Here is a 26,598-nt window from a genome sequence, read left to right as displayed (position 1 = left end):
CATGGGCCTACATAAAACCAGGGCTTCTATTGCCAGAGAAAAGATCAATGACAACTGGAGGGTGGGTGGCAGTCTTGGTTGCAACTAACTATTCTGTTTTCATCTGAATTGTAGAACAGTATTTGTACTGTGTTTACTGGGTTGGAACAGTATTTGTATTTATAGAACAGTATAGGCCTGAAAGGATTCACTTACATTTTAATGTTATATTTTATTGTGTTTTATGTTCCAGATTGTATGCTGTGATATTTGGGAATAGAGGTTGCCCTAAAGTCTTTAGACGTATCTTCAGAAAGTAGTAACAGCTATCTTCTATATATGGCTAGAATACTGTTTTAGAACTTATGTGGCAAAAGCATCTTGCAACACTGCCATTTTCCCTTTCTGAGCCTAAGCAGATATTGCTAATAAATCACAGCATTCTTTTCCACTGAGGCCAGACTGAGCCTTAGAGTCTTTTATATCCTCCTCCAGACAACCTCGACCATTCACAGAAAGTTGGGATGCAGTCACCTATTTATTTGACTTCTTGGCTTAAAGTTTTATCATTCTTTTTGTATCTTTAACATCAAACTTATCTGTAGATGTTGATATGCCAATATATGAATGGAATGCTGTTTTTTGCCTTTTAAGTAAGTCAACTCTCCTTTCTTAACTTTTGTCAGATTTTTATCTTGTTCTCATTTCCAGATCATGAACTATATCTCATTTTTATATAATTAACTTTAGTCACAAAACCAAAAGTGCAATCATTTTATTCAACCTCCTAATTTTACAAATAGAGAAACTGAAACTCCAGAAGAGGAAAGGACTAACCCACGGGCACACCGCTAGAAAATGGCAGGTTTGAAACCAGTCTCCTGAAACCCCGACTCCTCTCCTAGAACTCTTATTTTTCAAGGTCAAATCAATAAATGACAAGAGTAATTGATAATCAGTAACCATTACGATGGCAGTTGGGTGAAGTAGAATAATAATAGAACTTTAATTTTTCAAGTTTCTATTTCTTGCATGTGTAGGCAGGAACCAACACATTTCACTTTTTCTTATATCAAAGAAATGGTATCCCGGGCAATATTTGCTCCCATGTTCGACTGCTTCTAGAACTTTTCAGATTTTATAAAATGAATTTGACATTGTCAAAAATAGAATTTGAAGGCTGCTTTCTAGGACATCCTCATTTTGCTTAGGCTATAAAGAATGGTGCGGCTGTTCTTGTAATACCTTGGCATTTTCTGTCTCAGTAAGATGCCTTTATGTGATATCCACAGCGATGACTTTTGTGTAATATTTTCCACATGAATTTATAATAGCAATTTTGAATTGTTTTTAGTATATTTTGACTCATGGACCTATCAGTTTATGTTGATTCGCATTTTACTTAGAATTCCTTGCTCACCCCAAATTGCTGGTACTCTCTCAGGGAAAGCTGTGCACTTCAGTTCTCCTTATGTGCAAACAGTTTCTCAGCAGGTGTGCTACTTATAACTACTGTACATGAAAGCTCTCATCAGTAGCCAAGTAGGGTTAGATTTTTCTCAGACTTTCAAGAGCAGAAAAAAATCTCAGCAAAAATAAGTACAAAAAAGAGACTATTTATAGACAAGTAAATCTAACTATAGTGTGGACATCTAAGAGAGTATAATCTTTAAAAAAACAGAGATTTTAAAAGATTGACCAAATCTTTCGATTAAAACTTTAATTTAATCCTCTAAGTATCAAAACTTCTGGCATTTTCACATGATAGAAAAAAATGAGTCTAGTACAGTAAACCAAAGGAAATTTTGATAAGGAACATTTCTTGATTTAACTATTAATTAGATTAAAAGTTTAAAAGACACTGAGGAATCTCCGTCCTTTCATCTTCCAATTTTAAGGAAAGAGCTTAAAAGCAGTTAACTTCATGAGTATAACCAAAAGACTGAAAAGTAATTTGAGTACAATGTAGCTCAACCTTAAGCCCAGCTTCTTTTACCAAACCTTGAAAACATTGTATCCTCTAAGACAATGCTCTCCTCTATACTAAAACCATACTCAGGTAAATTCAGAAATGCCTGGCCATCATTGACAGAGTCTCCCAGGATGCATGGTACCCAATTTAATATTGCTACTTCCAAGTTGGCCAACAGTTTATTTACCTAGTCAAAACCCTTCTGAATAGATAAGCAACTACCCACATGAGGTGGGGAAGGTGGGGGGAAACTATCACAGGATAAAACACAACATAGACAAAGGCATGGAGGTGTGAGAGAGCATATGCCATTTTGGTTGTTTTGTGTGGTGGGGGTATATGGTGAGCGGGAATATGTGGCAGAGAATTCAGTTCAATAATTCAGAAAATATTAAGTGACTCTGGTTAGCTTGAGCAGTGTTCTGACACTCTTAGGATGCAGAGATGAATGTGACACCGTCTTTGTCCTTGAGTAATTCATGTGTCACACATACATTATAATCAGGTGAGGGTGGGTACAAGAGTAGAGGAAATGTCAGGTTCGTTTGTTCATGCTCATTCATTTACAAAAAAGGCAGTGCCGGCCCTGATGCCAGGCATCATGCTGGGGGCAGAAGTACCTACAAAGGTGAGCAGCAGTGCTCATTGCCTTCTTAGAGGGACCACATAGCAGAACCTCAGCCTCAGATCTTGATCAAGCAGTTTTAGTAACATGTATACACCAGCAACTGTGACAAGTGTCACTCAGAAGTACCAAGTCCTAAAGAACCTGTAATGTGGGATTTGTTGTAATTAGTCAGGTCAGGGAGGTAATTAGTGTAATTAGTGAGGTAGTAAATTGTATTTACTACCAGTCCTCTTACACAATAGTTTTCCATGCTTGAATTCTTAATTTGCTTTATCCTTTGGATGCTTAGAGTTCATTTCAAGCGATTTTTGAAAGGTTACCTGGGTAACAGATTGTCTGAGCCCTTGTATCTCTGAGAATATTTGTCTTCTGGTTTCATAAATGAATGACAATACTCACATAGAAAAGTCTTAATTACAGCTCCACTGCTTAAACTCTCTAGAATTTCAGTCCTTGTCTTTTGGTAATGTAATTTAGAATTCATATATTAGGTCTTTCTAATGTTTTCCTTTTAGGCAGCTTTATTTTTCCATCTGAATCATACAGTTTTTTTACATTAAAACAATTTTGGCAGTTTCTTACAAAACTAAACGTACTCTTACCATATGATCCAGCAATTGTGCTCCTTGATATTTACCCAAATGAGCTGAAAACTTATGTCCACATGAAAACCTGCACATGAATGTTTATAGCAGCGTTATTTGTATTTACCAAAATGTGGAAGAAATCAAGATGTCTTTGAGTAGGTGAGTGGATAAACTGTGGTACAACCAGACAATGGAATATTATTCAGTGCTAAAAAGAAATGAGTTAAAAAGCCATGAAAAGATACGGAGGAATCTTAAATGCGTATTACTAAGTGAATGAAGCCAATTCGAAAAGGCTACATACCATATAATTCCAACTATATGACATTCTGGAAAGGCAAAGCTATGTAGGCAGTAGAAGAATCAGTGGTTGCCAGGGGTTAGAGGGGAGGAAGGGATGAATAGATGAGGCACAGAGGACAGTGAAACTACTCTGTCTGATACTATAATGCTGGGTACATGCCATTACACATTTGTCCAGACTCAGAGAATGCACAACACTAAGAGTGAACCCTAATGTAAACCATGGGCTTTGGGCAACAATGATGTGTCAATGTAGGTTCACTGACTACAGTGAATGTTCAAAGCTGTTAATCATAATAGTCAAAAGAGTGGAAACAACCCAAATGTCTGTCAACTGATAAATGGCTAAATAATATGAGGTACATTCTTACAAAGGAATATTATTTCTCAATTAAAAGGAATGAAGTATCAATACATGCTTACAGCATAGATAAATCTTGAAAACAGTCTACTCCAGGAAAGAAGCTGGTCACAAAAGACCACGTTTATTATGGTTCCATTTATATTATATCTATAGACTAGGCAAATCTATACAGACAGGAAGTATATTACCTGTGTTGGGTTTAGTTTCCTCTTCTTCTTTGTTGAGGTGGAAAATTAGATTGGAGATCACCTTCTTTTTTTTTTTTTTTTTTTTAAGGAAAAAGGTGTTTACAGCTATAAATTTTCCTCTGAGCACTGCTTTCTCAGCATCCCATAACTTTTGTTTTATTGTGTTTTTGTTTTTATTTATATCAAAGTATTTTTTGAATTTTCTTTGTGATTTCTTCTCCAACCATGGGTTATTTAGAATTTTGTTGTTTGTTAATTTCCACATATTTGTAAATGCCTCAAATTTCCTTCTGATATTAATTGATAATTTAATTTCATTGTGGTCAGAAAGCATATTTTGCATAATTTTGATCCTTGTGAACTTACTGAGACATGTTTAAGGCCTAGTATATAATCAACCTTGGAGAATGTTCTATGTGTACTTGTGAAGAATGTGTAATCTGTTGTTGCTGGGTGGATTGTTTTATAGATGTCTGTTCGGCCTAGGTGGTTTATGGTGTTGTTCAAGTCCTCTATTTCCTTGTTGATCTTCTCCCTTGTTCTATTCATTATTAAAGTGGGGGTAGTGAAGCCTCCAACTATTGTTGTTGAATTTCTTATTTCTTTAATTCTGTCCATTTTTGCTTTGTGTATTTATTAGGTGTATACATGTTTTAATTGTTATCTTCCTGATGAATTGACCCTCTTGCCATTATGAAATGTCCCTCTTTAACTCTAGAAACATTTTTTTTGTTGTTGTTTTAAATCTACTTGGTATGATATTACTACAGCCACTCTGGCAGTTTGACAGTTGACATTGATCTTGTTTCAACACATAGCAAATCTCAAAGTAATTGTATCTAGTAAGATACAGTAAAGATGAATTCACCAAATGATTAAAAATTAATTTTTCATAACTGTACAGCTCGGCTACGGTAAACATATTGTTGACTTTAGATGCATAGGGATATAGCACTGTGTAATTAAATTATACCGCCATGCTGAAGAAAGAAATGAAGCATAGAGCTTGAACAATTCCCTCGCATGTTCGTACTGTCATTAAAATATTCTCCACATGCCTGAAGTGTTTGGGTCACATTCTCCTATTAAGCCTAAAGGGTATTTATTATGATTTAGCACAAGACTAAAACTATCAAGAAAAGACTGTCTTCATGCGTCAGCTTAGATCATTAGCTTATGGCACTTCTACCTGATTGAGGATTCACAACATACTATAATTAATTAATCTCTATATTCAACAAATATTTACTGAACATCAACTACTTGTTGACCCTGATTTAAGCACCTGGAATACAACAAATGAACAAGACATACATGTTCTCATGGAACTGAAATTCTAGTGTGAAGATTAAACACACAAATAAGAATTTTTCTTTATTACAGGTTACATGAAGAAAATAAAACATGATGGTGTGATAGTGAATGAAGTGGGGGATATGGATCAATTTTAAATGTGTTGGTCTGCAGAAGTATCTCTGCAGAGTTGGCATCTGAGAGGAGACCTAGTGATTAGGATCAGTTAGATGAGGAGCCGAGGGGAGAATGACCCAGGTAGAGTGACCTGCAAGTGCAAACTCCTGAGACCAGAATAGGGCTGTCTTATTTAGAAAGTATAACAAAGGCTGGAGCACAGTGAGCATTGGTTGGAGCACAGTGAGCAAAAGAGGAGAGCTGGGAGAGGAAGTCAGAGAATAGACAAAGATATTAACAGAAAGCCCACACCTTAAGGGACGCAGTAAGGAATTTGGATGTTATTCTACACGTACTCAGAAGTCATTGGGGGGTTTTTAACCAGACAATTGATGTGATGAGTGTTTTACACACCTTATTTTGGATTTGGTGTGAAGAACAGATATTAGGATGGGGCAGGTCTGCAAGCAGGAGATAGTTCAGATAGGAGATCACACAGTGGCTGATACCAGGTATTTGCAATAGAAACTGAGAAGTGGGTGGAATCAGGGTATATTTTGAAGGTAGATATGATTCCTAGGTTTTGTACGCTAAATTGGGTTGTAAATTTAATTGGATTATAGCACTATTTACTGAAATATAGAAGAGTACTGGGGTTAAGAAACAGGTTTTGGAGGCCAACACACACATACGCACACACACACCCCAATAACAAAAAGGCAAAGCACACACGTTCTGTCTTGAATATGTTAAGTTGGAGGTGTAAATGTTAAGTTTACATCTAAGTGTAGATTGTAAGTAGTCCATTAGATATTAGAGTATGAAACTCATCAAGGAGGTTGGGCCCAAATACATAAAATTGGATGCAATTAGGTATCATCTATAGCTATGGGAGATCATCAAGAGGGAGAGCATAGATCAAAGATAGAAAAATGATGAAGATTGACTCCTGGGACCTCAGATGGGGGTCTTGCAGAAGAGGAGTGGCCAGTAAAGTAACTGAAGAAGAATGGACAGGGAAGTAGTAGGAAAGCTAAGAGGTGGGTTTCATGGGAACCAAGAGATAGAAATATTTCAGGAAGGAGAGCCTGTTCACTCTGTAAACTGTTGTTGAGAGAGTGCAATACGGTCAGCGAATTAAAGATTGTCTTTGGTAGAAGGGGAGTCACTGGTGCTTGGTTATGGGCAGTTCCACTGGGTTGGAGTGTAAGAGAGAAAGCCTACTGAAGGGGATCAAAGAGATGTCTGGAAGTGAAGCCATAGGGGCATTGGATGGTAGAGAGCTATTTTAATCAGTTTTGCTGTAATAAGGAGCAGAGAATTGGGAGCAATCTTTGTGGAGGATTGCAGGATCATGGGAACACTCGTTAAAGAAGGGAGACCCTACAGCAAATGTGTATGCTCATGGAAACAAGAAAGACACTAAAAATTCCAAAGAGAGTCAGAAATCCTTGAGAAGCATAGAGAGGATCTGATCCAGAGCACAATGTGGTAGACTTTGCTGGGAAGACAAACGCTTCTTCCATTGAAACAGGAAGAAAAGCAGAGTGTGTGTTTTCCAACACAGGTGGAGATGATGCTAGGAAGATAGGGGAATTCCTATATGGTTGTGTCTAGTTTCTCAGTGAAGTATGAGGTAAGGTCATCAGTTAACAGTTATTATAACAAGTGGGTTATAGGGAATATTGGGGATCAGAAAACAGATGAAAAGGTGTTAAAGGGACTTCTTGAAGAATGGGAGAAATTTGCTTCTAGGGAGCATATTAAATTTATGAGAAATTTTTTGGAGCTGTTTGGCATTTAAAGAGAGTCCAGTTATCACAGCTACATTTATTTTCTCCAGAGCATTTTGTCAGATAGGCGGATAGTTCATGTGGTGTTGCTTATTTTCCCAAGTGTGTGAAAATTTATTTAGAGGATCACGAAGCAATAATATGTGAAATGTGCTTATCACCCTGCCCCATATACACACGTATCTATACATACACATCATTCACATGCGTACTGCACTCTCATGTGTGTTCACACACACATCACACTACATACACACACTCACCACATTCACAAGCTCTATTGTACATACTTCTTGCAATAAACTTTTATTTATTTATTGAGATGGAGTCTCACTCTGTCTCCTAGGCTGGAGTGGCACGACCTCGGCTTATTGCAACCTCTGCCTCCTGGGATGAAGAATTTCTGCCTCAGCCTCTGGAGTAGCTGGGTTTACAGGCGTGTGCTGCTATGCCTGGGTATTTTTTGTATTTTTAGTAGAGATGGGGTTTCACCATGTTGGCAAGGCTGGTCTCTAACTCCTGACCTCAAGTGATCCGCCTGTCCTGACCTCCCAAAGTGCTGGGATTACAGGTGTGAGCCACAGCTCTTGGCCGCAATAAACTCTTAACACTTTATTGCTGTTTTTGAAGTAGCTGAGAATTGAAGAGGCCTTGTAGTTTCTTCTCAATAAATCATTGTCCTCCCTGTTTTTCAAGTGTTTTAAAAATGATCATGAAATAGAGGTAATTTTAGGATTCCATTATGTCCCTTTGGGTCACCCCTTTGTTGGAATTTGCCTTTGGAGCTTTTTCCTTTGACATCTAGCATCCTACGTCCTGGCTGTCACCAGATCGTCTCAGGCAGTGAGCCTTCTCTAGACTTTCCACACCCACCCATCACCCCTGTTCTCTCACCAGCATAGCTAGATTCAGGCTGTGCGACCTATTGTGTGGTATGGGAACAGTAATAATTTATTGTGAGGATTAAAAAATATACTGCACAGAGAATGCCCAGTTTCATGTGCAGAGTACGTTTTTAATAAATGCCAAAATAAACTCTCTTTCTCTCTCCCTCAATCTCTCTCTCTGAATATCTCTTACCTATTTTACCTGCTCTGGTCATATTTCCTCAAGTATCTTCATTTAGCTAAGCAGTTTTTACTACTATTAATTAACTACCGATAATAGAATTTAAAATTGTAGTTCTTTGGGAAATACTGTGAGAATCTATGTGGACTCCAATAACAGGGCTTCAGGTTGACAAAAGAGGTATATTTTGAGCATGCAGACCTTTTCATTTGACTCAAATTCTGCAGAAAGACTGACTTTGAGCATCATGAATTAAACTAAACTATAACACTGAGCAAAGAAAATTAGAATATTTTCATGTCTTGGTTGTTAGAGTACTTGATAAATATAAGGAATTATTAGGCCTTTTGAAATAGCTTTGAAATAACACAGATTTGTGCTGTATCCAAGGATTCTTGACAATGTAACAGAACAACATTGCAGTAAAAGGGGAAAAAGGTGTTGTGTCACTGAATAAAGTCAAAGGTATTTCTTTAAAAATAATTCCCTTGGGAGTGTGGTTGATACCATCACTTCATTTCACGTTCAGCTCCTGTGACAAAGGCTGTCACCTTTGCTCCTCAAGTCCCAAGAGGAAAGTCATTCTTGGTCTCTAAGGACAGGGGGTTTTAGATAAATGCATCTTATTTATGAGCTTCTTCTCCCTTCACTATTATTCTCTATGTGGTCTGAAAACAATACTAATGACTAAGGTAAATCCTGAGTGGTAACAGAAAGTAACAAAACGTAATCGTGCTTTTTTAAAGTTATGCCATTGAGCACATTAGCTTTTTGTGACTTGCGGCGCATAATAGAATTGTTCAGAGGCAAACCTGAGACTTTGTGTTTTGATCTTTTACACTTCCCTTCTATTCCCTAGTTCTTAGAAACGCTAACAAATTATATATTATCGATTATGTTAAAGTGTGTACTGGCAAGTGCAAGTAATACTACACTTGTATTGATCAGCAGCAATGGCTCATAATCTATGTCAGGTATGGCTGGCCCAGTGCAGGCATTGTAACCATGTCATATTATGCATGCAAAACCATGTTCCTTTGGTTTTGATGATATGCGAAGTAGCAGATTGTTTTCTTAGTTCTCATAAGTTGAATTTTCCCCTGAAGACTCATTATGAAAAAGCATGTTAAAAAATGTGGTGTCATTACAAGATTGTTCTCACTTGGCAACAAGCAACAAAAGGAAAAAAAAAAAAACATTTCTGACAATTTCTGAAATGCGATCATTAGAAATCACCCTCTGAAATTAATGAGATTCTAGAAAAAGCCAAGCGCTTAAGAGATCATATCATGTATACAACTTGATGAGGGGTTTAAATGGGGACTGATTATTTGCTAAGTGTAGGCAGTGGTTTCCATGATCAGCTACTTTCTCACTACTGCTGCATGATGAAAATGGAGCAGATCCACAATTATAAACATTGAACGGATTACAGAACATTCTGACCTGGAGGAAATTATATGTAATTAAATGAAAAACTAACGCTTTCGTTTTACTTATCTAGGGATAGTCCTCTCTCCTTCTCTGCCTCCCTCCTTCCCTCCCTCCCTCTCCCACCCCTTTCACTCTCTGTCTTTGAGATGAGGAAATATTTTAAAAAACAGCTACAAAGGAGTAAATTCTCCCACCCGAACACTTCAGTCTCCCATTTAGTGTTTCTTGTTTTTCCCCATCTGTTGACTCTCGTATCTCCCCCGCTGTTGTGGTCTCCACCTGGCCCGGTGTGAGTTTTCTCCGGCGCGTCGGTCTCCATGGAGACAGACTGCTCCAAGGGCGGCGCCCTGCACAGTTTCTAGCCAGGAGCCTCCCCGGACCTTTCGTGGGTGGGTGCAGCCTGTTTCTGAGCACAGTATAGAAAGGAGGAGGAGTTGCCTCATCTACAGAGGAACAAAAATGTGTTTGGGACCTAAATTCCTCCCTCCCTGTGGTCCTGCAGATGCAGTTGGATAAAACCCTGAGAGGAAAGTTGGGACGCTCTGTGTTTCCTTTGTTTCGGTGTCAGGAGAGCTAAGACAATTGCCAGAAGGACCCCAGGGGGAAGCAGAGTCAGGCACAGAACAGAAGGATAATTAAGCATCTCTCTTACAAACTTACATCAGCAGTCCAACTGTGCATGGGAAAAAGGCTGTTAACTAGAAACCTGGAGAAATATATGGTAACTGGGCACATATTCCACCATAAATTACACAATTATTCTGAATAGAGAAGTATTAAAATCCATAAAAATTTTGTCTGCTAATAACTAGAGCAACTGGGCCATTAAGAAAAACTGTCCAAAAAATTGCTTATTTTACAGAGAAAGCTTACAGGTTTATAGGAAAGCATAAATTCATTGAGAGCCTGTTGTGCTCACACTGTGGACATTCCAGCGTTTTAATTTGTTTCTACGAATGGCAATACTTTCACACAGGCATGATCGGAAAGTTTTATCATTCGATTTTTAGAGCTGAATAAAAACCTCAACTTGCCTATGTGATAGAAGTTTTAATGTTTAGTGAAAAAAATAAGTGAATGTGATAGACGTTGAGCAAATGCCAATTCTTATAATTCCTGGGTATCAAAAATCACTCTGGTATTGGAGACACCAGAATTGACGGCCAAATTCCTTTGTGTTCTAAGCAGAGTTCTGCGGAATGACATTATTAGCTCCTTGGTGTGCACTGATATCTCTGGGCATCTGGCTAAATCCAGCATTCAATTTTTGGTCACTGTCTTGCTGGAATTCACTCTCAATTTGCAGTCATCGTTCTCTGAATTACTGCTTTTAAATTGATCTTTTTTTTTTTTTTTGAAGCTCACATCTCTACCTTCTGGATGTGCAGAAAGAAGTGTCTATAAAACAATAATGACTAGCATGTATGATGTGTGTTACAGTTTGCAGTGCCTCTCTGAACATACCTGATTTCATCTGTGTCTTACAGGAAGGCTGAGAGATAGGAACTGTTATGATAATTGAGGCCCATAGAGATGAAGTTATATGCCCGAGGTCACAAAACTAGTAAGACCCAGTTCTTTTCACTTCAGAGCCTATGCTTCGCTACATGCTCCTTAACAGTTTCTTAATGCTAACCATAGGTGTTCTTTCCTTAAAGAGTCACGAAGACACTAGATTGCAAATCACTAGAGGACAGAAACAAGATTCTATAGTTCTCTTGGAATGGTGCCTCAGTACCGTGGTCACCTGTGTGTTTCTCCTCTGCAGGATACAAAGAATTCCAGCTGTACTTATGTACCACAAGACATGATGATTCCTACGAACTTTCTAGGAATGAAAATGATAAATCTCTTCAATTTCAGCACTACTCCTTTGATATCTATGCAGTGCCTGCCAAAAGCAAATAACCAGAAATAAGTGGCTCTTGGAATCCTAAGACTCTAACCAAGCTGCTTTTCTTTTTGGTTTGGTAGGAGGAGAGCTTGTGTTACTGAGACAGCCCTGTTTGGGCAGGCTGCACAGCTCTGTGGCTAGAATGCTACCCTAGCCTTTTCCATGTGACTCTATAAGTGATCTTGGGCTTGTCATTCCTAGCCCAGGGCTTAATAGTGTCAATGGACAACCAGAAAGCTTGTCCAAACAGCTAGTGACTAATGGGTCTCATTTATCATTTAGTTTTCTGACTGTTAATAATTTAGCAAGTAATAGTTCAATGACTACTGCAGCAAGCATTGTGCTCAGTGTATGTAAAGAACAATAAAACATTGTTCCTGGCATTAAAGACGTCATTGTCCAATACATTTGCCACTCATATGAACTTATAAATCCTGCCACTGATGGATAGATTTGAGACTTTGCAAGAGAGAAGCTGAAACACTGGGAAGGCATTTAACCCTGGTTGTCTAAAATCATGTGAACTGGTGACAAAGCTAGACAAGGGATCTAGTGTGTCCCCAGGCCTGTCTTCCACCACTGGACTGCCTTGTAAAATATGGTTGCATCATCTCAGGATGAAGAGCAATGCTGATTATTGGCTAATTTTGGCTTAGTGAGGCTTGGTTATCAAGTGCACTTCCTGAGACTCCTGTATTTCCTGGTTTAATTGTGGCTGATGACGTACTTGTAACCAAGGCACTCGGCTCAGCCCAAGCACTTCTATCTGGGTACCAGGGTGCCTGCCAAGTAAACAGGCACTTTTCTGTGCTATGTCTGAAAAAAAAAAAAAAAACATGCAAAGAATAGGGCATCATGGCAGATGGGAGGCAGGACTAGATTGCAGCTCCGGACAGAGCAGCATGCGAAGGCTTGCATTGTGAATTTTATCTCCAGATCAACTGCAAGAACAAACCGGCAATCCGGAGAGGACCCAGAGACCCTCTGAAGGAAGCAGACTGCTCCTGCAGGACCTGGGAGACACCCCGAACACTGTGAGTGCCCCAACTGTGGAAGTGGGAAAGGGAGACCCGCGTCTCCCGAACACACACCCCCACTGCAGAAGATGAAGGTCTGTTTGTGGGAGAGGTTTCTGACTTTACCTGGAGCTGGGTCAAGTTGAAGAGCCAAGGCGAGTGAAATACAGCAGTAGAGGAAGCAGCAGACAGGCCCTGGGAGCTCACTGGATCCCCAGGCAGCCCATTCCTGCCTAGCACCACAGGGATCCATCAGGAGGGTGGTCAGAGGAGCCTGAGGTAAAACTCCACAGGGAGAAGGAATTCTGTAGCTGAACTTTGTAACAATTTGAACAAGGCAAGAATCCTCCTTGCCTGAACTCAGGGGAGGGCACGAATCCCGGCTTGCAGAGTCCGCGGGAGCGGGGGCAGGGGCGGGGAGAACCAAAGTCCTTTTCTTTCGCAGCTGGGAGCCAGATAGCCTCAGGCAAGTTTTCAAGCACCTCTCGCCCTCTGCCTGGAAACAGACTGGGGCTGTTGAGGGGGCACAGTGGGAGTGAGACCCGACCTTTAGTTTGCATAGAAGCTAGGTGAGGCCTGTGACTGCGGCTTTCCACCTCTTCCCTGACAACCTGCATGACTCAGCAAAGGTAGCCATAATCCTCCTAGGTACACAACTCTCATGACCTAGGAATCTCTCCTACATCCCCCACAGCAGCTGCAGCAACTCTCAACCAAGGAGAGTGAGCTCAGACATACCTAGCCCCGCCCTCACCTGATGGTCCTTCCCTACCCACCCTGGTAGTGGAAGACAAAGGGCATATAATCTTGGGAGTTCTAGGGTCCTGTCCACCGCAGGTCCCACTCCACATGACTACAGCTGATGCTTTATGGAAAGCGCCACCTCCTGGCAGGAGGCCAACCAGCACAAAAATAGAGCATTAAACCACCAAAGCTAAGCACCCTCATGGAGTCCATTGCACACCCTGCCATCTCCACTGGAACAGGTGCTGGTATTCAAAGCTAAGAGACCCATAGATGGTTCATATCACAGGACTCTGTGCAGACAACCTCCAATATCAGTCTAGAGCTGGATGGACTCACAGGGTGGCTAGACCCAGAAGAGAGACAACAATTACTGCAATTCAGATCACAGGAGGCCACATCCATAGGAGAAGAGGGAGAGTGCTACATCAATGGAACACCTTGTGGGACAAAAAAATCTGAACAACAGCCTTCAGCCCTAGACCTTCCCTCTGACAGAGACTACCCAAATGAGAAGGAACCGGAAAATCAACCCTAATAATATGACAAAACAAGGCTCATCAACACTCGCCTCCCCAAATCACACCAGTTCACTAGCAAGGGATCCAAACCTAGAATAAATCCCTGATTTACCCAAAAAAGAATTCAGGAGGTTAGTTATTAAGCTAATCAGGGAGGGACCAAAGAAGGGCAAAGCCCAATTCAAAAAACAAACAGGAAGTGAAGGGAGAAATATTCAAGGAAATAGATAGCTTAAAGGTAAAACAATACAAACATTAGGAAATTTTGAACACACTTTTAGAAATGCAGAATGGTCTGGAAAGTCTCAGCAATAGAATTGAACAAGTAGAAGAAAGAAAAACAGACCTCAAAGACTAGGTCTTCAAATTAACCAATCCAACAAAGATAAAGAACAAAGAATAAGAAAATATGAACAAAGCCTCCAAGAAGTCTGGGATTATGTTAAACAAACAAACCTAAGAATAATCAGTGTTCCTGAGGAAGTAGATGATTCTAAAAGCTTGGAAAACCTATTTGGGGGAATAATCAAGGAAAACTTCCCTGGCCTTGCTAGAGACCTAGACATCCAAATACAAGAAGCACAAAGAACACCTGGGAAATTTATCTCAAAAAGATCTTTGCCTAAGTGCATTATCCAAAGTTAAGATAAAGGAAAGAATCTTAAGAGCTGTGAGACAGAAGTGTCGGGTAATCTATAAAGGAAAACCTGTCAGATTAACAGCAGATTTCTCAGCAGAAACCCTACAAGCTAGAAGGGATTGGGGCCCTATCTTCAGCTTCCTCAAACAAAACAATTATCAGCCAGGAATTTTGTATCCAATGAAACTAAGCATCATCATATACAAAGAAAAGATACAATCAGTTTCAGACAAGCAAATGCTGAGAGAATTCACCATTACCAAGCCACCACTACAAGAACTGCTAAAAGGAGCTCTAAATCTTGAAACAAATCCTGGAAACACATCAAAACAGAATCTCTTTAAAGCATAAATAACACAGGACCTATAAAACAAAAATACAAGTTAAAAAGCAAAACAAAAAAGAGTACACAGGCAACAAAGAGCATAATGAATGCGATGGTACCTCACATTTCAATACTAACATTGAATGTAAATGACCTAAATGCTCCACTGAAAAGATACAGAACTGAAGAATGGGTAAGAACTCACCAACCAACTATCTGCTGCCTTCAGGAGACTCACCTAACACATAAGGACTCACATAAACTTAAAGTAAAGTAAAGGGGTGGAAAAAGGCATTTCATGCAAATGGGCACCAAAAACAAGCAGGGGAACTATTCTTATATCAGACAAAACAAACTTTAAAGCAACAGCAGTTAAAAGAGACAAAGAGGAACATTATATAATGGTAAGAGGTCTTGTCCAACAAGAAAATATCACAATCCTAAACATATATCTACCTAACACTGGAGGTCCCACATTTATAAAACGATTACTAATAGACCTAAGAAATGAGATAGACAGCAACACAATAATAGTGGGGACTTCAATACTCCACTGACAGCACTAGAAAGGTCATCAAGAGAGAAAGTCAACAAAGAAACAATGGATTTAAACTATGCCTTGGGACAAATGGACATAACAGATATATACAGAACATTTCATCCAATGACCACAGAATAAACATTCTATTCAACAGTAATGGAAATTTCTTCAAGATAGACCATATGATAGGCCATAAAACAAGCCTCAATAAATTTAAGAAAATTGAAAGTATATCAAGCACTCTTTCAGACCACAGTGGAATAAAACTGGAAATGAACTACAAAAGGAATCTTCAAAACCATGCAAATACATGGAAATTAAATAACCTGCTCTTGAATGAGCATTGGGTCAAAAATGAAATCAAGATGGAAATTAAAAAATTATTCCAACTGAATGACAATAATGACAGAACCTATCAAAAGCTCTGGGATACAGCTAAGGTGGTGATAAGAGGAATGTTCATAGCCCTAAGCGCCTGCATTAAAAAGTCTGAAAGAGCACAAACACACAATCTAAGATCACACATCAAGGAACTAGAGAAACAAGAACAAACAAAATCCAAACCCAGCAGAAGAAAGGAAATAAACAAGATCAGAGCAGAACTAAATGAAATTGAAACAAACAAACAAAAAAATACAAAAGATAAATGAAAGAAAAAGCTCGTTCTTTGAAAACATAAACAAAATTGATAGACCATTAGCAAGATTAACCATGAAAAGAAGACAGAAAATCCAAATAACATCACTGAGAAAAGATAAAGGAGATATAAAGATCATTCAAGGCTACTATGAACACCTTTACACACATAAACTAGAAAAACTAGAAGATACGGATAAATTCCTGGACAACCCTCCTAGCTTAAATCAGGAAGAATTAGATACCCTGAACAGGCCAATAACAAGCAGTGAGATTGAAACAGTAATTAAAAATTACCAGCAAAACAAAGTCTGGGACCAGATGGATTCACAGCAGAATTCTACCAGACATTCAAAGAATTGGTACCAATCCTTTTGACACTATTCCACAAGACAGAGAAAGAAGAAACCTCCATAAGTCATTCTATGAAGCCAGCATCACCCTAATACGAAAACCAGGAAAGCATACTACCAAAAAAGAAAACTACTGACCACTATCATGATGAATATAGATGCTAAAATCCTTAACAAAATACTAGCTAACCAAATCCAACAACATATCCAAAAGATAATCTACCATGATCGAGTGGGTTTTATACCAGGGATGCAGGAATGGTTTAACATATGCAAGTCAACAGATGTGAAACACCACATAAACAGAATGAAAAGAAAAAAACACATGATCATCTCAATAGATGCAGAAAAAGCATTCGACAGAATCCAGCATCACTTTATGATTAAAACCCTCAGCAAAATTGGCATACAAGGGACATACCTTAATGTAATAAAAGCCATCTATGATAAACCCACAGCCAACATAATACTGATTGGGGAAGAGTTGAAAGAATTCCCTTTGAGAATGAGAACAAGACTAGGATACCCACTGTCACTACTCCTCTTTAACATAATGCTGGAAGTCCTAGACAGAGCAATAAGACAAGAGAAGTAAATATTGGGCATCCAAATCTGTAAAAAGGAAGTCAAAACTTTAAGGACTCCTCCAGAAAGCTCCTAGAACTGATAAAAGAATAAGTTTCCAGATACAAGATTAACGTACACAAATCAGCAGCTCTTCTATATGCCAACAGCGACCAAGTTCTGACCAAATCAGAAACTCAACACCTTTTACGATGGCTGCCAAAAAAGAAAATGGTTAGGAATATACCTAACAAAGGAGTTGAAAGACTTCTACAAGGAAAACTACAAAACACTGCTGAAAGAAATAATAAACACAAACAAATGGAAACACATCCCATGCTCATGGATGGGTAGAATCAATATTGTGAAAATGACCATACTGACAAAAGCAATCTACAAATTCAATACAATCTCCATCAAAATAGCACCATCATTCTTCAGAGTTAGAAAAAACAATTCTAAAATTCATATGGACCAAAAAAGAGCCTGCATTCCCGAAGCAAGACGAAGCAAAAAGAACAAATCTGGAGGCATCACACTACCTGATTTCAAACTATACTGTAAGGCTATAGTCACCAAAACAGCATGGTACTTGTATAAAAACAGGCAAATAGACCATATATCTCATATATATGAGAGAGAGAGATATATATATCTCATATGTATTATATATGTATATATATGAGTTATATATATCATATGTATTGTATATGTATATATGTGATATATATGAGATATATATGATAGAATTCTACTCAGTCATAAAAAGAAATGAATTAACAGCATATGCATTTACCTGGATGAGATTGGAGACTATTATTCTAAGTGAAGTAACTCAAAAATGGAAAACCAAACGTTTTGTGTTCTCACTAATATTTTACATTCTCATAGGAACTAAGCTATGAGGATGCAAAGGCATAAGAATTATACAATGGGGCCTGGCATGGTGGCTCACACCTGTAATCCCAACACTTTGGGAGGCCGAGGCAGGTGGATCATGAGGTCGGGAGATTGAGACCATCCTGTCTAACACGGTAAAACCCTGTCTCTACTAAAAATACAAAAAAAAAAAAAAAAATTAGCCATGCGTGGTGGCAGGTGCCTGTAGTCCCAGCTACTCAGAAGACTGAGACAGGAGAATGGCGTGAACCTGGGAGGCGGAGCTTACAGTGAGCCGAGATCTCGCCACTGCACTCCAGCCTGGGCAACAGAGCGAGAATCTATCTAAAAAAAAAAAAAAAGAATTACACAATGGACTTTGCGGATTTGAGGGGAAGAGTGGGGGCAGGGATGAGGGATAAAAGACTACAGATATGGTGCAGTGTATACTGCTCGGGTGACAGGTGCACCAAAAGCTCACAAATCACCTCTAAAGCACTTACTCATGCAACCAAATACCACCTGAACCTCAATAACTTATGGAAAAATAAAATTAAAAAAATAAAAACTAAAAAGAAAAAGAAAAAAAAGGCAAAGATGAAGCCAATGACCTAATAGCTTTAATTCAATGCTTCACATACAATGCCATTTGGCTTTTAGTAACTGTAACGGTATAATAGTTATTGTCTTTTATTAACATATAATTATCTCTGTACTGTGTGAAGATGACAGTTGTAATCTTCTATTCATTCTGAGATGCTCACGGACCTCAGTATTCTAACTGGTTATGTGATATCACTGGAATACTTTCATAGTTAGCATCAATATTTGTGACTATGTTGATAGCTAACAGTGGTAGTGTATTTATTACATTTCATATGGTACTTATATATTTAATATTCAGATGGTTCCAAGTTCAGAGGAAGAGCTGGGGAGTGAGATTGTGGAGAGGGTGGTGGAGAGGCTGATATGGTTTGGCTGTGTCCGCACCCAAATCTCATCTTAAATTGTAGCTCCCATAATTTCCATGTGTTGTGAGGGACCCTGTGGGAGATAATTGCATCATGGGGGTGTTTTCCCCTATACTGTTCTAGTGGTAGTGAATAAGTCTCATGAGAGCTGATGGTTTTATAAGGGCAAACGCCTTTTGCTTGGGTCTCATTCTCTCTTTGCCTGCCATCATGTACAACGAGACTTTCGTCTTCTATCGTGATTGTGAGGCCTCCTCAGCCACTTGGCACTGTGAGTTCATTAAATCTCTTTTTCTTTATAAATGACCCAGTTTTGGGTATGTCTTTATCAGCAGCATGAAAATGGACTAATACAGAGGCCAAGGGGAGAATTAGGTGGTCCATCAAGCCAGTGTTCCCAGATTGAGGACTCTTTGAGCCAGCCTGTGTGGCAGTCATTCCAAAGATGATTTGAACCAACCTACTATGCTTCTTTGGCTGAAGCCTGTCCTGAATGGCCCAAGTTACCAATACACACCACTGCTTTCTAGAGCAGGTCCTTGTTATTCTAGGGTATCAATTCCTGATTTCTCCAGAGCATTGTTGTCATTGCAACTTTCATCATTGCCATAGAACTGTCAGGTAAAACTGATATTGGCCCAGCCACTACCAGAGCATGGACTACTGTCACTGCAGAGGCTCATGGCTATGTATTTCGCCAGCACACAGGGCCTCTCCTCCCAGTGTTCTGGCCTCTGCACTCTCACAGCTGGTGGACCTCATGAGGTTCCTTGGGTACCATGTCATGTGTTGCCTCTCTTCAGTGCAGGGCTCAGACCAAGCCTGCCACTTGCTTTACCGGTGGTATATTTCAGCACCGTCCTCCAAGCCCAAGGCCACTAAAGTGGGGCACAGCCTACAGGTCCTAGTTATGCTAGAAGGAGACACATCATTTTCCCCATCTCCCTCTTTTTAAAAAGCCTCTCTTTCCTGTTGTAGTGACCACTTACACTTTCCTTATTACCCCTGTAAGATGGGCTTCCCTCCCTTCAAAAACTTGTCACCTCACACAAATATATAATGCATTTTCAGGGTCTCTACTGGAACTCTGGGCCATATGTTACTAGTGAGTTATGATACTGTGATCGTTGTGATAGCCTAGAGAATAGCTAGTGATCCAGTGTGCAATATGCAGCTAGGAGTCAGGGAACTAAGTCAACGTTATTGCCCTTGAAGGCCTTAATTGAACTTGAGACTTTGAATTCACGAGTTTTGTGTTTGTAGCAAATAGGATCTGATTTCTGTGTCAACGTAAAGTTTGTCCAGTTCTTAAAACTTTTAAGATCATTTGATAAAAATGAGCTGAAATGGAAGCTCAATTTGTTTTCTGTGTAATAGATCATGTTCAAGGCTTTTTTTTCCCCAGTACAGCTTGAAAACCACCTGACAGTAATTAAATTATTCTAACATCTCACTCCCACCTCCCACACACATTTTCCCCTTTTGTTTTGTTATTTGGTGGGGTGTGCAATTATCTTCTTTTGAGAAACAAGCACAGCCACCCACAACTACACATGTTAGCTGTGATTCTGAACTTGTGGCAATGGGAAGGAGGCATCCTTTCCCTTTTTCTCACAGGTTGTAAACTGGTTATTCACATTTTCTTTGATGAGAATTTTAAGCACCGAGCCCTGTCTTCATAAACGCATGCAGCAGATGGTTAGGAATATTGTGTGATAAGGAAAGCTGGCCAGTTTCTTCGGTTATTTTCACCTCCTGAACGTATTCCAAAGAAATGCAATGGCATATTTTAGGGTGTGTCTGTACAAAGCCTCTTTCCTTAAGTATGAATATAATTTGCTAGTGTGTTCCCCTTAAGATGGATTCCTTTGGGGGATGTCTCCGTTGTAAGTGATCTTGTAGCATTTTCATATAAAATTAGACTTACGTTGAAAGCTCTCCTGGGTGTTGCTGCCTAGGAATTAACCCAGCTGTTCTTCTCTGCACTCAGGGAGACTGTGAGGTAGGAGGCAATGAAGCACGATATTTAGATGACTCCTAATGACCTTCATGTGTACTCTCTGTGTGGTGACATCATCCGCATGGAGGAGGATAGAAGTTTCCAGGTCACCCTGGAGTCGGTTGCTCTGTGAACTGACTCCACCATTTACCAGCTTGGGGGCTTCAGGCATGTTTCGTAGACTCCATATGCTTTTGTAAAATGGGAATAGCATTACTACCACCTGGGGTTATGGTGTGATGCAAAAGACATTGGTGCAGGTGAAACTGTTTTTTTCATAAAAGAGCTCAATAAAAGCTCATGAAGCCAGCGGATCAGTGATAGAGAAATAGAAGCATGCATCTGGTTGTTATGCACAAGTACTTTCTGCTGCAAAGACATTTCAAAGACATTCCTTTAAGGAGAGTCTCTTGCTAGCTTGTAAGACCCTAGAGGGCCTCAGCCCCACTAACAATGTTTCCCGCTCTTATATTCCTTCCTTGTATGCTCCCTTGTTTCTGACTGTTGCTTCCAGAGAACATGCAGATTAATAAATTGACTCCGAAGTTGTAGTTTCAGGGAAGACAAGTAACAGGCCTTTGGGGTCAGAAGAGAGCTCCCAGTGGGTATGACGGTGGTAGCTACAGCAGCAGTGAACCTCCAGGGCAGTAGTGGGATACAGTCCCGACTAGATAACGGATCACCCACTATTTTGGATTATCTCAAATATTGGTTAATTCAGTAATCAGTGGGTGAAGATAATAAGCTATTTTACTACATCATCGCTATCTCATTAGCATACCCAGCTTCTGTATGTTTGTGGGGATTGTTTTTCTTTTTTAAAGACATCCAGGCCTCCTCATCTCATGATTTTTCTTTATATTTATATCATTTATCATACACGATTTTTAGGATTCTTTGTTTAGATTCCTCCACTCACCACTTATATAGATGTATATGTACATCTATAGCTACAAGCTACAACTTTATGGATATGGTTTAAATTACTTGCAAAGATAATGTCCCTGAAGTTAGTCTGAATATCTGAATGCAATTTTAGATGTTCTCTGGTAAATTCATTTTTAATTGTATAGACACTTCATCTCCCCAGTCCAATGGCCATACATATGGATTTTTACATTTAAAATGTTTGGATCAATTCTCTTTAACTTTGGAAAGGTGGTAATAATATATCCATCAAAACATCAATATTAGAGAGAAAGGGTCAGTTGCTTTAACAAAAGGCAGAGTGATTTAGAGGTAATAAACCAGATACCTTTTCTGGTGTAGATAATGGTCAATCAGCTCATGCAAATATAAATTGAAAGAAAAATAAAGTCATGGACATGGAGGAAGTTAAAAGTTTTTATTCCTACTGACAACTCCGGCTTTACAAGTGTTTGGAAATAGTCCACTTCTTTTTGTTTGTTTGTTTTTGTTTTTTTGAGTGTAAGGGATTCCACATTCCCCTTGTCTTTGAATCAGTAATGGTGTTTCGAAGTCCACTGTTAAAAGGCAGATGGCCTTTGCATTGTAAAACCTTTTGAGTTAATGGAGTTGAGGGAGATGGAGGAAGACCTCAGTGGTCCTGGACTAGACATTCTCGAGGATCTGAGGAGTGGGGCTGATCTAGAATTCTAAGGTTACATTGCCTGACAGGGTAGCCACTAGCCAAATGTGGCTACTTGAATTATTTAAACAAAATAAACAAATTTAATAATTTAAGATGAAATAAAATAAATTCCGTTGTGGTAGCTAGTGACTTTCAAGAGCTAAATAGACACACTTGGCTAGCAGTTGTCATATTGTACAGTACAGAGATGGACCATTTCTCTTTGCAGAAAGTTTGAACAGCACTGCTCTAGGGATTGTCCTAAGGAGTCACGGAGCATAGGTTAGTGTGAAGCAAGAGTCTCTCCGAAAGGAAAGAACCGGTGAGATACAGGTATTATTGGCTAAGATAAACAGAAACCAAGGCCCGGGTGTTTATATAAGCAGAGGCAGAGTAAGAGGTTAGCCATGTAGCTGAGGCGGGCAGGTAGCTATTGCAACAACTGGCAAGTGTTGCAACCTAACCTGTTCACTAGGGTTCTGAGGCATGGCAGGTCCAGCTATCAGAATACCTGTAAACTGACCTGGCATGGTGAAAACAAAGGGCCCCCATGGTCATTTCTAACGCTGTGATCTGAAGCCAGCCTGAGATAGAACTATGGACCCAGAGACCAAAGTTGGGTCATGCATGCGGCGGATCATTACTTGGAAAATTCACCGATAAAGATGTGAGCAAAACTCATGGAAATTGGTTGGAGGAGAAGCATCTGGACAATGGACCAGTCCTCAGACAAGAGTACACACATATCTGGCCCTGATTTTGCCTACTTCATAATTTTTTCCTTTCTTTCTTTCTTTCCTGCCTGCCTACCTGCCTGCTTTTCCTTCTTTCTTTCCTTCCTTCCTTCCTTCCTTCCTTCCTTCCTTCCTTCCTTCCTTCCTTCCTTCCCTCGCTCCCTCCTTTCTTTTTCCTTCCTTCCTTCCTTCTTTCCTTCCTTCCTTCCTTCCTTCCTTCCTTCCTTCCTTCCTTCCTTCCTTCCTTCCTTCCCTCCCTCCCTCCCTCCCTCCCTCCCTCCCTCCTTTCTTTCTTTCTTTCTTTCTTTCTTTCTTTCTTTCTTTCTTTCTTTCTTTCTTTCTTTCTTTCTTTCTTTCTTTCTCTCTCTCTCTCTCTCTTTCTTTCTTCTTTCTCTTTCTTCCTTTCTCTCTCTTTCTCTCTCTCTCTTTCTCTCTTTCTTTTCTTCTGAGATGGACTTTTGCTCCTGTTGCCCAGGCTGGAGTGCAATGGTGTGATCTCTGACTCACTGCTACGTCTGCCTCCTGGGTTCAAGCCATTCTCCTGCCTCAGCCTCCCAAGTTGCTGGGATTACAGGTGCCTGCCACTATGCCCCGCTAATTTTTTGTATTTTTAGTAGAGACAAGGTTTCACTATGTTGGCCAGGCTGGTCTTGAACTCCTGGCCTCAGGTGATCCATCTGCCTTGGCCTCCTAAAGTGCCGGGATAACAGGCATGAGCCACTGTGCCCGGTCGCCTACTTCATAATTGTATCTAGTCCTGGTTCAAGGTAGGATGGAAAAAGATTAGATCCTTCCTTAAGATCATCATATAATGTCTTTGATTAGATGACAATTTTTCAGAACTTTTGGAAGCATTTTTCTTTCTTTATATTCATGCTATCTCACTCATTCATTCAACAAATATACATTGACTGCCTATTACATGTCATGGGATACAGCAGAAAATAGGAAAACTCCTGCTTTCAAAAAGGTTATACTTTAGTGGAAGGAAACAGACAATAAACTGACAAATAATTGGTAAAATATACATTTCATGTTACCATCTGATAGATATTTACTATTATGCATACATATATATACATATATTTATATATTCTATGCAGTCATGTGCCACACATTTCTGTCAATGATGAACTGCATCTCTGTGGTCCCATAAGCTTATAATAGCATATTTCAACCATGCCTTTTCTATGTGTAGATATGTTTAGACACACAAATACTTACCATTGTGTTACAGTTGCCTACAGTGTTCAGCACAGTAACATGCTATACAGTTATACAGGTTTCTAGCCTAGGATCAACAGTCCATACCATACAGCCTAAGTATGTAGTAAGCTATCCCATCTAGCATTGTGTAGGTACACACTTCGATCTTCCCATACTGATGAAATTGCTTAACAATGCATTCTTCAGAATGTGTCCCTGTCATTAAGTGGTACATGACTGTATAACATATAACATATTATATACTATATTATACAAACACATATAACACAATATATTTAATATTTATTAAATATTAATGATATATTAATTATAAATATAAATATTAATAAATATTACATGAATTTATTACATATTATATATAATGTATTATATATAATATAATAACTGTTGTGGAGAGTAATGAAGCAGGAGAGGAGACTGGGAGTGTTGTGAGTTTAAGCAGTCATAGAAGGCATAGTGGTCATGAAAGACCTCAGTAAAGGTGAAATGTTGGCAAAGACCTGAAGGAGGCGAAGGGACAGTCTATGCAGATTCCAGAGGGAAATGAGTTCTAAGTAGAGGGAATAGCTGGGTGGGAGGCTAGCTTATGTGGGGAACAGAAGGAGGCTGCCTGGCTGGAGCAGAGTGAGGAGGGTGAAGTTGGCTGAATATGAGTAAAGATCATGTCTTGTGTTCGTAGGTCCATAGGAACATCACCTTTTGGTGAAGAAAGCCCTTTAGAGGATTTTGAGCAGGGGTTGATATGACCTGATTTACACTGAAAAAGAATCACCTTAGTTGTGTTTTGGGAATATTATACATATAAACAAAGATGATAACAGAGAGACCTGTTAAAGATGATTGCAAAAATTCAAGGAGTGTTGATAATGGCTTGGAACACAGTGGTAACAGTAAGGCAACATTCTCAAACATTTTGTCGTAGAACATGTTATAGTACTAACAATTCCTGGGGACCTAACAATTTTTTGTTTATGTAGACTATATCTATTAATGTTTACCATATTAGAAGTTAACATACATTTATTTAATTCATCTATAAATGATAATACTAAATCTATAACATATTAGCTTATTATTATGAGAAATAAACATATTTTCCCAAGGAAAAAGTTAGTGAGAATAGTGGCATTGCTTTAGAACTTTGCAAATCTCTTTAATGTTTGGCCTAATAGAAGATAGTTGGATTCTTATATCTGCTAGTGCATTCAATCTGTTGTAATATGCTGTTTGGTTTGAAGTCTATGAAGAATACTTACTCTTAAGAAATATGTCCTTGGAAAAGGGAGGAGTTTTTAGATAATAATAGATATTCTTCTTTGATATTCTACTAAAACTTAAAAGTAATAGTTCTTCAAGGTTAATTGCAACATGGAATCTGAAATTATATCAGTGAACTTGTTGTTATGATGTTATGCTAAAATCCATTAAGCTGTCTTGTACTGTGAATACACTTTTACCTATAACTAATTTGATAGCGTCATGAACTTGTCATATCAGTTTACTGAGTTATGAGATTTTCCAAATGTTGACACATTGTATTGTACAGTATAAAAATATCACATTCACTAATATCATCACAAATCTCATCAAAATTTTTTAAGCATTAGGAAACTGTCAATCCCACAATGATGGATATGAGTCTTCCAAAATTTGAACTTTCCCTTGAAATCTTGAATTTTGTCATTAGTGACAAGTTCTGTGATTTTTTTTTTCTTAAGGTGACAAGTTACCTTTGTTCATTTTTCAAGTGAATATCTGCCAAATATCCAGGGTGGATGATGACAGTTTATCAAAGTGTTTCTTTTCAGTCATAATGGTGTTCCATGGAAAAAAATGGTTAGCTGAATTTGCAACACAAACAATTCCACAAGTGTTTCAGCCTGTGACAAAGTGATTTGTGTATATTTCCCATGTTGTCACCCACCGTATTAAAAAAGCATGTACTCAAAGATTGATATTTAACAAAGTAAAAAATCAGTACTGTTTTATTAAGGACATTCTTAAGTGAAACTGGTGTCTTTTTCTTCTCCTTCCCTCTCCATCCTTCAGTGTGTGGCACTGAGGATTACAAAATCACAAGTACAATTTGGGGCATGCTATGTGTGCATGTGTACTCTCCAAAATTCAGATGCTACTAATGTGATAGTATTAAGAGGTAGGTCCTGTAAGAGATGATTAGGTCGTAAAAGCACCTCCCTTGTGAATGGGATAAAATAGGCTGCATATAGCATTTGGCT

General features: G+C 39.0%; 1 long non-coding RNA gene across 1 annotated transcript in view; it reads right to left on the bottom strand.

Moving 5' to 3' along the window:
* LOC102119423 (uncharacterized) overlaps positions 1-12,927 on the bottom strand; it is a 29,658-nt gene extending 16,731 nt beyond the window's left edge. Inside the window, exon 1 of the long non-coding RNA XR_285701.5 lies at positions 12,763-12,927. This is a non-coding gene — a long non-coding RNA (uncharacterized lncRNA). The remainder of the gene's footprint in view (positions 1-12,762) is intronic.
* Between the last annotated feature and the right edge of the window lie 13,671 nt (positions 12,928-26,598).

The sequence above is a fragment of the Macaca fascicularis genome, chromosome 17 (assembly GCF_037993035.2).
Source record: "Macaca fascicularis isolate 582-1 chromosome 17, T2T-MFA8v1.1".
In the NCBI taxonomy this organism is placed as follows: Eukaryota; Metazoa; Chordata; class Mammalia; order Primates; family Cercopithecidae; genus Macaca; species Macaca fascicularis.
Note: the sequence above shows the minus strand (reverse complement) of the source record. Positions and strands in the feature narration are given on the sequence as shown.